The sequence below is a fragment of the Oreochromis niloticus genome, linkage group LG3, assembly GCF_001858045.2.
Source record: "Oreochromis niloticus isolate F11D_XX linkage group LG3, O_niloticus_UMD_NMBU, whole genome shotgun sequence".
Lineage (NCBI taxonomy): Eukaryota > Metazoa > Chordata > Actinopteri > Cichliformes > Cichlidae > Oreochromis > Oreochromis niloticus.
The window spans coordinates 63,275,569-63,290,420 of NC_031967.2; positions in this window are offsets into that span (position 1 = coordinate 63,275,569).

The window sequence follows — 14,852 nt, forward strand, 5'->3', positions numbered from 1 at the left end:
GACATCCTGATAATAAAGAATTACAGTAGTCCAGCCTGGAAGTAATAAATGCATGAACTAGTTTTTCAGCATCACTCTGAGACAGGATATTTCTAATTTTAGAGATGTTGCGCAAATGGAAGAAAGCAGTCTTACATATTTGTTTAATATGTGCATTGAAAGACATGTCCTGGTCAAAAATGACTCCAAGGTTCCTCACGGCATTACTGGAGGCCAAGGTAATTCCATCCAGAGTAAGAATCTGCTTAGATACCATATTTCTAAGATTTTCAGGGCCGAGTACAATAACCTCAGTTTTATCTGAATTAAGAAGCAGAAAGTTAGCGGCCATCCAGGTCTTTATGTCTTTAAGACATTCCTGCAGTTTAACTAATTGGTCTGTGATACCTGGCTTCATGGATAGATAGAGCTGGGTGTCATCTGCATAGCAGTGAAAATTTATGCTATGTCTTCTAATGATGCTACTAGGGGAAGCATGTATAATGTAAATAGAATTGGTCCTAGCACTGAACCCTGTGGAACACCATAATTGACCTTAGTGGGTGAAGAGGACTCTCCATTTACTTCAACAAATTGGAGTCTATTAGATAGATATGATACAAACCACTGCAGTGCAGTACCTGTAATACCTACAGCATGTTCTAATCGCTCTAATAGGATATTATGGTCAACAGTATCGAACGCAGCACTGAGGTCTAGCAGGACAAGCACAGAGATGAGTCCACTGTCAGAGGCCATAAGAAGATAATTTGTAACCTTCACTAAAGCTGTTTCTGTGCTGTGATGAGCTTTGAAACCTGACTGAAACTCTTCAAATAAGCCATTCCTCTGCAGATGATCTGTTAGCTGTTTGACAACAACTCTTTCAAGGATTTTTGATATGAAAGGAAGGTTGGAGATTGGCCTATAATTAGCTAAGACAGCTGGGTCTAGAGATGGCTTTTTAAGTAAAGGTTAGAAGTGAGCAGCTGTCACAGAAGTGTCGCTGGTCAGAGGGCCCGGTGGCGCCAGTGTCCGGCAGCCTCGCCTCTGTCAGTGCGCCCCAGGGTGGCTGTGGCTACAACGTAGCTTGCCATCACCAGTGTGTGAATGTGTGCGTGAATGGGTGAATGACTGGATATGTAAAGCGCTTTGGGGTCCTTAGGGACCATAAAGGCGCTATATAAATACAGGCCATTTACCATTTAAAGGTTTAACTACAGCCACTGTGGAGAAGGAAGTAGTATGTTTTGTCATTTTGATTTATTATTTTGTTATTATTGGTATTACTGTCATTACTGTTGCATCATAAACATATAGCAAGCATATGTATACAAGAAGTATTGATACAAGAGGTATTGATATTGCATTCAAATGTTCAAATATATTGGTATCATATTAGTCTTTATTACAGGTCCAGTAAGAACCACTTTAAACTGTTGAGTTGAATCTATAAACCAAAATGAGACAGGAAGTTATAGGCTTTTGAAGTTGCAGGTTTTGCAGAAGTGAAACCGAAAGCAGAGTGAGTGCAAGCCAAAGAGTAGGGTGTTTATTATGCATTTATCTTTGATTTAAGCTTTTAGTAGAGGCTTTTGATTAAAACATTTATTCAGTAGATTACATATATAGTTCCAGTTAGGTTATTATATGTAAGGATGAGCCTCTGTTCTGGTGAAAGGTCAGAAGTGTAACGGGTGAGATGTGAGAGCATTTAAGGGCGAGACACACATACAGACACAAATAGTGAGAGGTCATGACACGTACGCAGTACACAGCATGCACGCGCCCTCGCACGTGTACGCACACACAGATAGACTCATTTAGTAGGTAAGAGTTTATGACTGCAAAGTTGTGCATGAGTGACATTTTGTACAGGAAGTGCACCTGATGTTCCAGGAGATAAGCAGATAAGCCTGGGCAGGATGGAGACAGGAAGCGCTTGGCGTCGACCCGAAGAAGATGTTCTGTTTTAGACTATGTTAAGAGTCATTGTGGTTTTGGAGTGACGTATGCTTTGTTTAAATCTGCCTAGCAACAGAAAAGGGGGCTGTACTATCTTAACCCTATAAAACCGTTGTCTGAATATGGTAAAGACAGTTCAATACTGATTGGGTTGTTGAACTCACACATGTGTATTCATTAAAATGCCGTCTAAATTGCACACGCCTGGATCTGTGGTTATTTTTGGATTCCTCTCTCAACATTGAACCTTAACACCACCTTGAAGGCCTGTGGTACATAGCCGATTATTAGAGATAGGTTGATCATATTTAAGATCGAAGAATTAATTAATGGCAGGACTTCTTTGAGCAGTTTTGTAGGAATGGGGTCTAAAAGACACGTTGATGGTTTGGAGGAATTAATTATTGAAGTTAACTCAGAAAGATCAATTGGAGAAAAAGAGTAACTTAACATCGATGGTACTAAAAGTAGCTGTAGATAATATTACATCTGTGGGATGATTATTGGTAATTTTTTCTCTAATGATAAAAATTTTATTTGTGAAGAAGTTCATGAAGTCATTACTAGTTAATGTTAAAGGGATTGTTGGCTCAGTAGAGCTCTGACTTTTTGTCAGCCTGGCTACAGTGCTGAAGAGAAACCTGGGGTTGTTCTTATTTTCTTCAATCAGTGACGAATAGTAAGATGTTCTGGCTTTGCGGAGGGCTTTCTTATAAAGCAGCAAACTATTTCTCCAGGCTAAATGATGATCCTCTAAATTTGTGACACGCCATTTCCTCTCCAGCTTACGAGTTATCTGCTTTACGGTGTGTTCACACCGAACGCGATAGAGGCGGCCAGAGCGTCAGGTTTACGTGTAAAGTCAATGGAAAGAGCGCGATGACACGCGATTGCGCGTCAAGCGAAAATTCGGAGGCAGATTTGCGTCGCGAAAATGCCAAAACGCCTGAAACGCGCGTCAGTGTAGCGCGTGGGGCGCGTTTGACTCGCGAAAAAAACTGTTAGGTCTAATTGTTGAATGTTTCCATTGTGTTTCTTAAATTTGTACAGTCTTAGTTCAAGCAGTATTATCAAAGCTATTCCTTTGATCCTGAGCACCTCTAACCACTTTGTGTTGGGGGAGGTTTTATAGCAGATACATCCTATCTGGAAGATCTACTTCCTTTGATGTAAGCTTCCTGCGTTTACGACCCTTTGGTCAGCAGGAGGACACACACACACACACACCTGCATGCATATACATACAGTGCCTTGTCTTTGTAACCAAAGGGGGTTGCGAGGGGAGGTGTTTTGTAAACTATTGTTTGAAGTTTGTCAATAAAAGCCAGCGAGAGGAGGCCCTCATCGGGGTCACTTCCATGCTGGACATAGACGAGGCCTCCCTTGCGCAAGTAATCGATCGATCGCTGACTGTCTTGTTTTCATTCATGATGAATAAGTCTCTAGAATTAGCGGGGTTTGTGGGAACAGACCCAACATTTATTTGGTCCTTCGAGCCGGATCCCAACACATTGCCTCCATCGCGAGGAGAGGGAGAGGACGCCACCGCAACGTCTGGGATGATTGACGGAAAGCCCTGGTGCCTTGATGCTTGTCACCAGGCCGGGAAGTTTGCGTCTGAACTCCCTCGGGATGGATGGCGATTGACGGGATACAGAGACTCTTCCCATGAACGGAAACAACACGAACAGTAAGTACAGAAGGCCTTAGAGAGCGGCTACGTGACCCTGCGTTGATCGCAGGTACGGGAGCGCGCTAGCCGCGTGAGAGAGACGCAGGCTTCTCTGCCGTGTGGGGCGTGGAGATAACCTAGGTTCGGTAGCTCCGCCGTGAGGAGTGTTCGGAATCTCCGCCATTTGGGGCGTTTGGAGAGTGTCCGAAGGTTGGAATCTCCGCCATTTGGGGCGTTTGGAGAGTGTCCGACGGTTGAATTCTCCGCCATATGGGGCGTTTGAGAGTTTTCAACAGAGCGCGCTAGCTGTGCGTGTAGACGCAAGCGATAGGCCTATGTTGTGTGTGTGCGGGCCAGACGTGGTCTGCGTGAGTGTGGCTGATTGTTGTCTTGTGTGAGAATAAAATGTGTAAGTCTGCCTTAGAAGGGGATGTAAAATTTATGGAGAAATATTCACCGGGCAGCATGCAGTATGTAGGTTGTTGGTGTATTTGAAGGGATATTAGTGGAAGTTCAGTGTAAAATGCTTGTAGAAAGAATAACTCTAAGTGCAGCAGGTAAAACAGGGACAGCTAAGCAGAGGAAGGAATTGCAGTTAGCAGTCGCTAAGTTGTGGAACAACACCGTGGAAAAGCATTAGAAAGAGCAAGAATGTTAGCAGAAAAAAAAGAGCCAGAGAAGAGCGTAAGAGGCAGAGGTGGAGGAGAGACTAAAGGCTGAGTATGGAGAGGCATTAGGAGCAGCGTTGAGTCCAAAACAGACTAGGCAGGAGAGGAGACAGAAAGGAAAGAAAGTGAACATAAACGTTGCAACCACATATCCATCCCTGATACAACAGAAAAAAAACCATATGGTGTTTAAGTCTGCCTTGAAAGAGGATGAAATACACTGCAAAGTTTTATTGGGCAGCACGTGGTGTGTGGATCGTTGATGAATGAAGTGAAATTGTGCTCTAAGCAGAAGCGAGTGTGAGTGTGTCTGACGTCACGGTGTGTGTGAAAAGGCATCCAGCTGGGGCAGACGTGATTCTGCAGGTCACCTGCCCAGCGGACAAAGAAATAACATAATTTGTGTGGTGAATGATAGCACGAAGAGTGTTTGGTGTTTCTCAGCCTGAAACAGCTATAATGCTACTTTCTGTTTATGAGAGAAGGATAGTTTAAAAGAGAGAGAGAGAGAGAGAGAGAGAGATGTGTGTGGTTTTAAGCAGTGATGAGATTAATGAAATGTGATGAGAGGAACACAAAAACATACAGAAAATACATCAACCATACTAACCCTACATGCATATACACAATAAATGATACTCATGAAGACCAGACAGCATCTTAAGCATGAGATTCTGTTTGTCATCTTGTCCAAGTCACTAGTAAGATGAAAGTGATACATAGACTAGTGGACTGAATATTATAGGAGGAGAGATGACTGCATCATAGAGGAAAACAGAATGCTGATGAGGGGTTTTAACTGAGTGAGCTGATTGTGAGTTTCTGGTGTATGAAGAAGTTTTACCACGGCAAACATTTTTTTGGTTACATGAGAAGAAACTTATTATGTGATGAGACAACAGGGTTATGCTGTATGTTGTGTGTGTGACTGATTGGATGAATGTTTGAGATTAAACTGGCTGTTGATTTGTCTTTTGTTACCAAGTTGAGCCTGCCAAATGGGTTGTTACGATTTATCCCCCTGGCATGAAGAACACGTGTCATGACTTAAACAAGGCCTTTCTTTCCTTTGCTTTCCTTTCTTTTTTATTTTGTTACTTTCATGGTGCACTGAAGGTTTCGGTTGATGATCTCTGTTTGAGCAGATATCCACGATTAGAATAAAAGAGCTATACGACTCATCGTCGAGAAAACTGTTGCAAAAGTGAGTTTCTCCAAAAAATTAAAATGAGCTCAGGAGAAAGCCACTTATTTGGGACAATCAGAAAACAAGTCCCTGTCAAAAAGGATTCAGAGAGGGAATCCAATTTGGAGTTTTTCTTTTTCCTTTTGAAATGACGTTATTTTGCTGTGGGTGAAAATGAAAATGCGACGATGAAATTCCACAATCAGCAAAAAGAAAGAATGGATGACTGTGTGAATGAGTGAGAATTTTAAAATAAATGGGGAACTAACTACCTGACTGACAAAAGCTGACAAGACTGACTGACTTAACACCATTGTGTGAAGTTAACCCCCACCTGACAAAGGTGTGGATGTATCTCTGTGTGTGTCTCTGTTGCAGGAACAGAAGGAGACCACAGGAGGAAACTTGGGTCACATGACTATGTGAACTCTGCAAATTTAACCTTTTGGTTTAAAATTTTCTGTGTCTGTGAATTCACCATGGGTGTGTTATTAACTACTTTGTGTTGCTCACAGAGATCACTGTGAGAAAGAGTGTATACACCTGCGCAGCGCTAACATTAACATTTCTTTTTACAGCAGATGGTTAATCATGTGATTTGATCATGTGATTTATAGCAGGACACAACTTAATGTGTGTTTTCTACCACAGGATTACTGAGATTTTGTGTGAAGAAAACTGTGGTTACAGGCTGTGTGTTGATGATGAAATTACACTGTGTTGTGGAGAAAATATGAATGTTACAGGGGAGAAGTGAATACAGTTTGAGACATACTGTGATGAAACTATTGTTACTTTTTCTACAGCGAGTGTTAACTTTATGACTTTTCACAGCTTCTCTGGAATCTGAATGGCCGACACCTGATAACCAGGATGAACTGTGTTTGGCTAATGTTTGTTTTTCTTTAAGAGTGCTTGTAAAGGATTCAGCACAGACAGAGAAGTGACAATTGAACAAATGTGCAGTGGTTACAGAATAGTTGAATATGGGGCTCATTAGCTGGCCACTACTGAGCTCATAGTGATAAAATGAGTGGAGTGACATTGCTTAAGGAAAGTCACCGATTAAATTGTGGAATAAATTGGGATGATTCATGATTTGGGACAAATTGTGATAATAATAGTGATTTAATGATTGGGGAAAACCTGCACATGATATTTGTCTTTTATGCTGAATACTTTATTATTCCTTTGATCTATAGTCGGTTGAAAATGTGAAGTTTGATTTAACGGATTTGTCTTCCAGGATACAGGCTCCAGGTGGAGCTGAGAGTTAGACAAGCTAAACATTTAATTGCTGACTAATGTTTTTACACAGGGTTACAGGTTGGAGTGAAGCTGCTCCAAGGGACAAACCCTGGAGATTGTTTTAGGGAGAATGTGCAACATTCTTGTACATGTCTCATTGGGGAGTTGACACATGGCGGAAGCCATGTGGCAAGAGGAGTGTCATTTTAATTTGCAGATGTCGTGAGATGCCATGACGAGAGAAGTGACTGAGAGGATCGTCCACAAGATGGGAGCTGAGGCCTGGAGAGAGTCTTCAGGAGGATCAGAGATCGCCTTCAGCACAGAGAGCTGTGCTACTGAGCTTCCAGGAGATCGTCATGAGGAGACTCTGCACAGCAAAATCTTAAAATAAAATGAAAGAGTTTCGACGTTGACGTTGAGGAAGACAACTAAGGTGTACGACGTGCTCTGCCTTTAAAATCTTCAGCAACGTTGAATCATGAGGATTTGAGGGAGCGTGCCAGGCTCCATAAGTGACAGCGCAGAGGAGGTCCAGCGATGGACTTGTGGTTCTGTGAACAGCATAAATGCCAGGTGACTGTGAAATAACTAACAGCATTTTTTTTTTTTTCCACAAGTGAAGCCAGTAACTTACTATCCTAAAAGATTAGCTCTAGTTGCTTGTGCTTTACCTCCATGCGTGAGATCAGTATGTGCAGCAGCCTAAGCTGTACAATGTTTCAGGAAATAGTTTATTTCACCTTTTGACATTGTTAGTTTCACACGAGGTAGATGTCTACTACTGCAGACTAAAATTACATTTCTGTCACCTACAAGACACTTGTCTTTAATGTTACTGTTACTCTCACAACCACATATAACCATAAAGTGATGCACAATTCTGAATCCGTCAAACCTTTTGCCAACGAAAGAAGAGGGCACTTCTCATGAGTGTAGACAGCGCGTAGAGAGGAGTATAAGCCGAGGGATGACTTAACAGATGTGCCACTTGGTGAGGGAAAGGTTTGGTTTGTTGGTGGTTGAGTTCTACAACAGTAGAGGGACAAACTAAAACGGGTTTACTGTAGTAGATAGTGAGAAAGTTATTTATGCAGGACAACTAGCATGTTTTATATTTGCTTGAGTAGCAGAGATGCTAGCTTTAACGGAAGTGTCTAATTCTGCAGAGAAATAAGATGTGACGATATACACTGATAGCCAGTATGCATTTGCTACATTACATTTCTTCGTGGTACAGTGGGTGAGCTGAGGTGTGACAGCCTCTACAGGGAAACCTGTAGAACATGCCAAACTCTTGCAAAATCTGCTGGAGGCAGTGTTATTACCCAGTAGAATTGCCGTTTGTAAATGTGTAGCACACATGTGAGGGAAAGATCCAGATGCATTAGAGAATGCTTTTGCAGATAAGATCGCGAAAGAGGCAACTTTAGGAGAACATGGTGTTAACGTTTTAGCAGTGCACCGCCAGCAGACGTTGGCTATTATGCGGGATGCACTGGCAGACATGCAGGGCCACTCATCTACTGCAGGGAAACAGTTGTGACTTACAGTAGGAGCGAGCTTGCAGGATGGTGTTTGTTATCTGTGTGATAAACCAATACTGCCTTAGAATTGGTATACAACTGTTGCTATTTTGCGCCATGGGCTTTGCCATGTCGCAACAGGAGGGAGATAATGAGTAGTTTATACTTTAAGATTAAATACCCTTAAAAAAAATTTTGCAGGTCATGTATGATATGCTGCAAATATTTGGAACATGGGATTCCCGAGACCATTTATAGTGATAATGGTCCACAATTTGTAAATAAAGTGATTAGATTAATGGCACAACATCTAGGGATAACATTAACAACATAATTGTTTATATCACCCACAAAGTGCAGGGTTGGTAGAGAGACCTAATGGAACAGTAAAGTTAAAACTTAGGAAGACTTTGGAAGAGACACGCAGGACATGGTTAGACTGTGTAGAATTAGTTAAGATGTATATGAATGTACATGAGGATTACTCCAACAGAGAATGGTCTGATTCTTTGAGATTATATATGTTAGAGCATTTAGAGTTCTAGTCTTCTGTAGTGATGATAGGAGAGCAGAAGAGAGAGCATATTAGCAGGTTAGATGCTTAAAGTGTTTAAAAGTAAAAAAGTCTTGAGAACAAATGATCTGCCAGATGATTCTGTTCTCCACAGGAGCAGAGTCTGAAGTCTGGAGATTGGATGTGGACAAGGCCATGGAGAGGAAGTGCTGGTCCAGTCCACGGTGGGAAGGTCCATATCGGGTGCTGCTGACGACGACCACAGCAGTGAAGATTGCTGAAAGGACACTTGGATACATCAAGCGCACTGCAAGAAGGTGACACACATCCAGGCCAGCTCGGAGTAAGTGGCAGGAAGACCGGGTACAAAGGGGGGGGAAAGCCTCCAGGGCCCCTCGTCTCAATCCGGTGAAGAAACCAACTGAGCCACAGGTACTCATCAGATGGCTGGGAATGTGCTGTGCGCCTTCTTGTGCCTGTGGACCCAGAGTGGGATGACAGGAGCGCACTGGGACAGAGCAAACCACACCCAGTGCCTGCATGGGGTTTTCAACCAACTATTGGTGGCAGTTTGTGAACACAACCGCTCACATAAAGAACGAGACCAATGGTTATGCTTGTGAAGCCACTGTCTACACATTCTTCTGGACTGTGGCCATATAGCATCACTGAGAGCGAGACAGTTTGTTTGGTTGCCGTAGCAACACATCCAGGAGTAAACATACTTGGAACACTGCCAACTTTTCAACTTCTGAACCTGACGGTTGATTCACCAGTAGCTGGGAAGGTGAACTGCTCTGGTAAGACAGACCTGCTAGTCCGACTCCAACTATCTGACTTGCTGCAGGACATTGAACAGCTAAATAAACTGGAAACAGGCCAGTTGCCTATGTGTATGAAGGGCAATGGATTAGTCCAAGTTGGAGATTTACCATGAAATCTGAGCAACGTCACCTATTCTTGTGTCCTCTGCAAGAAGGATGCAAACAGAGAAGCCCTTTGTCTACATCTACATCATCTACATCTACATCAAGCTGGCTGAGGTTTTGAGCCAAGAAGATCAAAACACCTTGATCCAATTTCCTTTACAAAGGTTTTCCTGTGGTGACAACATGACAGGAGAAGTTGTAAATGCGGATAATTTACCAGTTGACTCTAACCCCCACAGGATGCCTACAGTGAGAAGATTTGGGGGTTGATAGGAGTCATAAAGAAGGGTGTTGACCAGGCTACAGCTTTGAAGTTAGCTGAGAGCCACATGGACAAACAATAAAGTCAACTGATGTGTTTGAATGTCTATGTCTGTATACAGTTGTATTGTAGTGACATATGATTTTTGAGAATGTTGATTCTTCTTGTTTGACTGTTACATTCAGTTGTTTACTTGCAGGAATACATAATGAATTGCACGACAGGAGTAGATGCACCACAAGGCTGGATAACTTGGTGAATGTCTGGTCCTTGGTGGCATCTTCTTTTGAAAATATTAATTCCTGTTTTTGGACTGTTGATACTGATTTGCTTACGTATAGGATGTAGTTTACTGTGTATGAGATCAATGAGAAGCAGGTTAACTGCTTACATGTATTAACTGTGAACTTTTGCATCGATAGAAGGTGAATGAAGAGGAGTTGTGTATGAATGAAATCTACACTGTCACTGTCCAAACAAAGGGTGCATAAGTTGAAATTTAAGTATATACAATGACAAAAAGGGGGGAAATGTTAGGTCTAATTGTTGAATGTTGCCATTGTGTTTCTTAAATTTGTACAGTCTTAGTTCAAGCAGTATTATCAAAGCTATTCCTTTGATCCTGAGCACCTCTAACCACTTTGTGTTGGGGGAGGTTTTATAGCAGATACATCCTATCTGGAAGATCTACTTCCTTTGATGTAAGCTTCCTGCGTTTACGACCCTTTGGTCAGCAGGAGGACACACACACACACACACACCTGCATGCATATACATACAGTGCCTTGTCTTTGTAACCAAAGGGGGTTGCGAGGGGAGGTGTTTTGTAAACTATTGTTTGAAGTTTGTCAATAAAAGCCAGCGAGAGGAGGCCCTCATCGGGGTCACTTCCATGCTGGACATAGACGAGGCCTCCCTTGCGCAAGTAATCGATCGATCGCTGACTGTCTTGTTTTCATTCATGATGAATAAGTCTCTAGAATTAGCGGGGTTTGTGGGAACAGACCCAACAAAAACCACGCGCGTGAATTTTTGTGTTGCATTTTGTGCATACGCGTGTTTCGCCTCTGCCGCTCGAGTTGGAAAATCTGAACTCCAGCGTCAAATCGCGCCGCGACAACCAATCAGGAGCCTGGTGACGTGGCTGTGACCTAGGTCAAAGGGGCAGATCCAGCCAAAGCCCTTCATTCTTTAATGGAGGGAAGGCTAATCAACCCCGTAGCAAACAACCCAGAGCTGTACAACACCAGCTGCTTTGTGTACCGAGACAGGAATATAAAGGACCGAGCTTGGAGGAAGAAATGTGAAGAGATCGGGCAACCTGGTAAGTTCATTCATTTCTCTTTTTACATTTTTCACTGACCCGGGGAAGCCGCACAAAAGCTAGCAAGCCACCGCTATTTTCCCACTGATGTACAAATACCGTTCTGCTTTTATGCATGTTGTCATATAGGAATATATTTTGTTTATTAATAAACAGCACACAGTGGTCCCGCTCATCCGTCACTGCCTCGCTTTTTCGCTGATTTTTTTGCACAGTACAGCATTGCATTCTGCAGCCTGATTGACAAATCTCCTCCGTGCTGTGTCTCCTGCGCTTGTCAAATTTATCATGTTTTGTTTTGATAACCATCACATCCAATAGATAAAACAGCACAAAAACACCCATAACTATGACCCTCATTTGGAAATAGACACCTGCACCGCGAGGGAAAAAGGCGCACGAAAGTGGCAGGCAGATGAAGACAAAACACGGCATAATACTTTTACGTTTTGCAATCTACAAAGGTTTGCACTTTGAGAAACAACTTGTGAGAACTGTGACTAATGTTCATGTGTGTGGGGGAAAAAGTGTATAAAGTGCGTGGCGAGGGGCTAGTTATTCTGACAACCCCTGCTGCAATAAATGAGGGACCACTGTATATACTTTCTCTATGATTATTGTATTCAACCTGTTAACATTTAATATTGTCTTGATAGAACCAACTGATTCTGCAGCAGAGCATCCCCTGTTGCTTCTCCTGGCTCCCCAGTCCCTGAGCTCCTGCTGCAGCACCCACAGGTATGTAATTGTAGCATCAGATGTACAGCAGCACTGATAGCTTTTTACTCGGTGGGATTCCCTTGTGATCACCTTTACTAAATATCTACAACCAATCTGATTATATCCTGTTGTTTTTTGGGTTTTTTTCAGTGTTGAAATGAAAATCTAGTAGCAGCCTTCTCATTTCTTTGTGTTTTGTGCTGTTTTACAGGCCCAGAGAGGAGGACAGCTCCGAGGCAGATGAGGGATGGGTCCCAGGACGGTCCATCGGTGGTGGAGCTGGCCATCCTGGTGTCCCTGAAGAGGCCACGCCAGTCTCCAATGGAGCATTTCCTCCTCAGCCTTGTTCCTGCTCTGGAGAGCAGCTGGGTCCTTTTTATTCCTGTCTCTCTGTAAATACTTATATTTTATATATTTATGTTTAATGTTTTTCTGTTTGAGAATTTTAATATTATTTCAAATAAATTTTTATAATGACTAATGTCTCCGTTCTACTACACAGCAAATGTTGGCACACGACTTGACACATGTAGAATTTATTTCATATTATACTAATGACAGAATATACTAATACAGTGGGATGCAAAAGTTTGGGCAACCTTGTTAATAGCCATTATTTTCCTGTATAAATCGTTGGTTGTTACAATAAAAAATGTCAGTTAAATATATCATACAGCAGACACACACAGTGATATTTGTGTTAAATGTGATAAATCAAGCAGGTGCATAAATTTGGGCACCACAAAAAAAGAAATGGAATAAATATTTAGTGTATATCAATGTGTGTGTCTCCTATGTGATATATGGGGTGCCTTTGTCTGGACGTGCTCCCCATCCAGAGCTCCACAGCAGAGAGGGAAGTTCCAGCGCTCCTGGAATCCCTCTGTGATGGACCGCCAGTCTCCAGGTGAAGGCACAGCCATGAAGTCGCCCACTAGACAGTCCCAGATGGCCGTCGCTACCTGGGGGGTGATCTGGCACACCGTGGACACACCGACTCTGAAACTGAACGCGATGGTCCTGAAGGAGTCCCCGGTGGCAAGGGACCTGGACAAAATTGTTCAAAATTAGTATTATGTGTACTGCAGTTACAAAATACATTATTCAAATTCCAAAATACTTTTGTGATGTCAGATTTAAATTACAAAACATAAATCTTACATAAAACATTTTGTAATTATAAGGATAATTACATAACATATATTAGATATAATATAAAACAGTCAGTTGTGTTTTGTTTTAACTTTACCATATCATAATTTGATTGGTAGCAACTTTTACCACTACAGTGAGCCAATCACTCATAATTCCTAGACATGTCAATCAGGTAGGAATGAAGTAAGACATTAATAGAAATAAAGAGTTGTATGTTGACATGTAGCCCTTTCCTTGCTTAAATCACTGTTAATATTTTTGAAAAATTAACCTGTGATAAGACATAGCATATCAAGATAGAATATGCTAGATAGAACCATATAACTAAAGATGAACCAAACTGTTCACAATTTTATCTAGCTCTCAGTTTTAAGAAAGGCTGGTGACCCCTGTTATAGAGTCTGACAGCTGCGGGGATTATATACAAATATTCAACTATACCAGAATTAAAGCAGGTCTAAATAAAAAAGAAAAAAGGAGTATCACTACAAAGATTACCAACAGTGGTCCTCATACCACAGTTTGATATCAGCAAACACCGAGAGCATACATTGATAGACACCACAGCCATGCTATCATTGCTAACACTGATAACAGCATAAATTGAATTAAATCAGGACTTGATGAGAACTGTCGAGTATCACTAGAAATATTATAAACAGTCGTCTCCATACCACAGTTTGCTATCAGTAAACACCGACGGCATTCACTGATAGCATACCACAGCCATGTTAGCAGTGTATAAACGATAGTTTAGCATATATTAGCACAGGTATCAATAAAGGACTACCTTATTAAACACTTTTACTAACCTCAGGCAGATGGACAGGCGCTCTGCAGGTGGGATTGAGCGCCTGTAGTTGGTGTCTAGGCGGGCGATTCTGGGACCGACGCGGGACAGCAGGTCCTCAAACTGGGCGAGTGAAAGACGGTGATATCGCTGAAATCGGCCGTCATCCAGGCGCTGCTCCTCGAGCAAGTGGTGAAACTCACCAAACTGCTCACGCCTCTGGAGGACCTGATGGACCCAGGTACGGCGAGGACGTCCTTAACGCCGCTGCTCTGCTCTCCACAGTAAATAGAGAAGGGAGACTCTCTCTTCAAACGCTAGCTCGACAGCTGCCATCTAGCAAAGATACTGTCTGGCACAACTTCCTCCCACATCCCTCCCACATTTCCGGTTCACGCGCGTCAAAATATGCAATTCTGACGCGCGATGGATTTTTCTTGGACACGCGTTGAGGTGCGAATGTGCACGCGTCAAATTAGGGGCGTTTGGGGCATTTTCGCTCGCGTCTATCGCGTTCGGTGTGAACACACCGTGAGGCTACGTGTTTGAGAATTATACCACGGAGTCAGGTACTTCTGATTTGAGACCTTAGTTTTCACAAGAGCTACAGTATCCAGAGTCGTAAGTAGTGAGGAGGTAAAATTATTAACAAGATAATCGACCTCTGTTGGAGTAGCGTTCAGATAGCTGCTCTGCTCTGTGTTGGTACAGGGCATTGAAGATGATAACAGTGGGTGGATTATATTCTTAAACTTAGTTACAGCACTTTCAGAAAGACATCTACTTTGATAAAGTCTACTCTCCACTGCTGTGTAATCAATTATTGTAAATGTAAATGTTATCAGGAAATGATCAGACAGCAGAGGGTTTTCAGGAAACCCTGTTGAATGTTTAGTTTCTATGCCATATGTTAA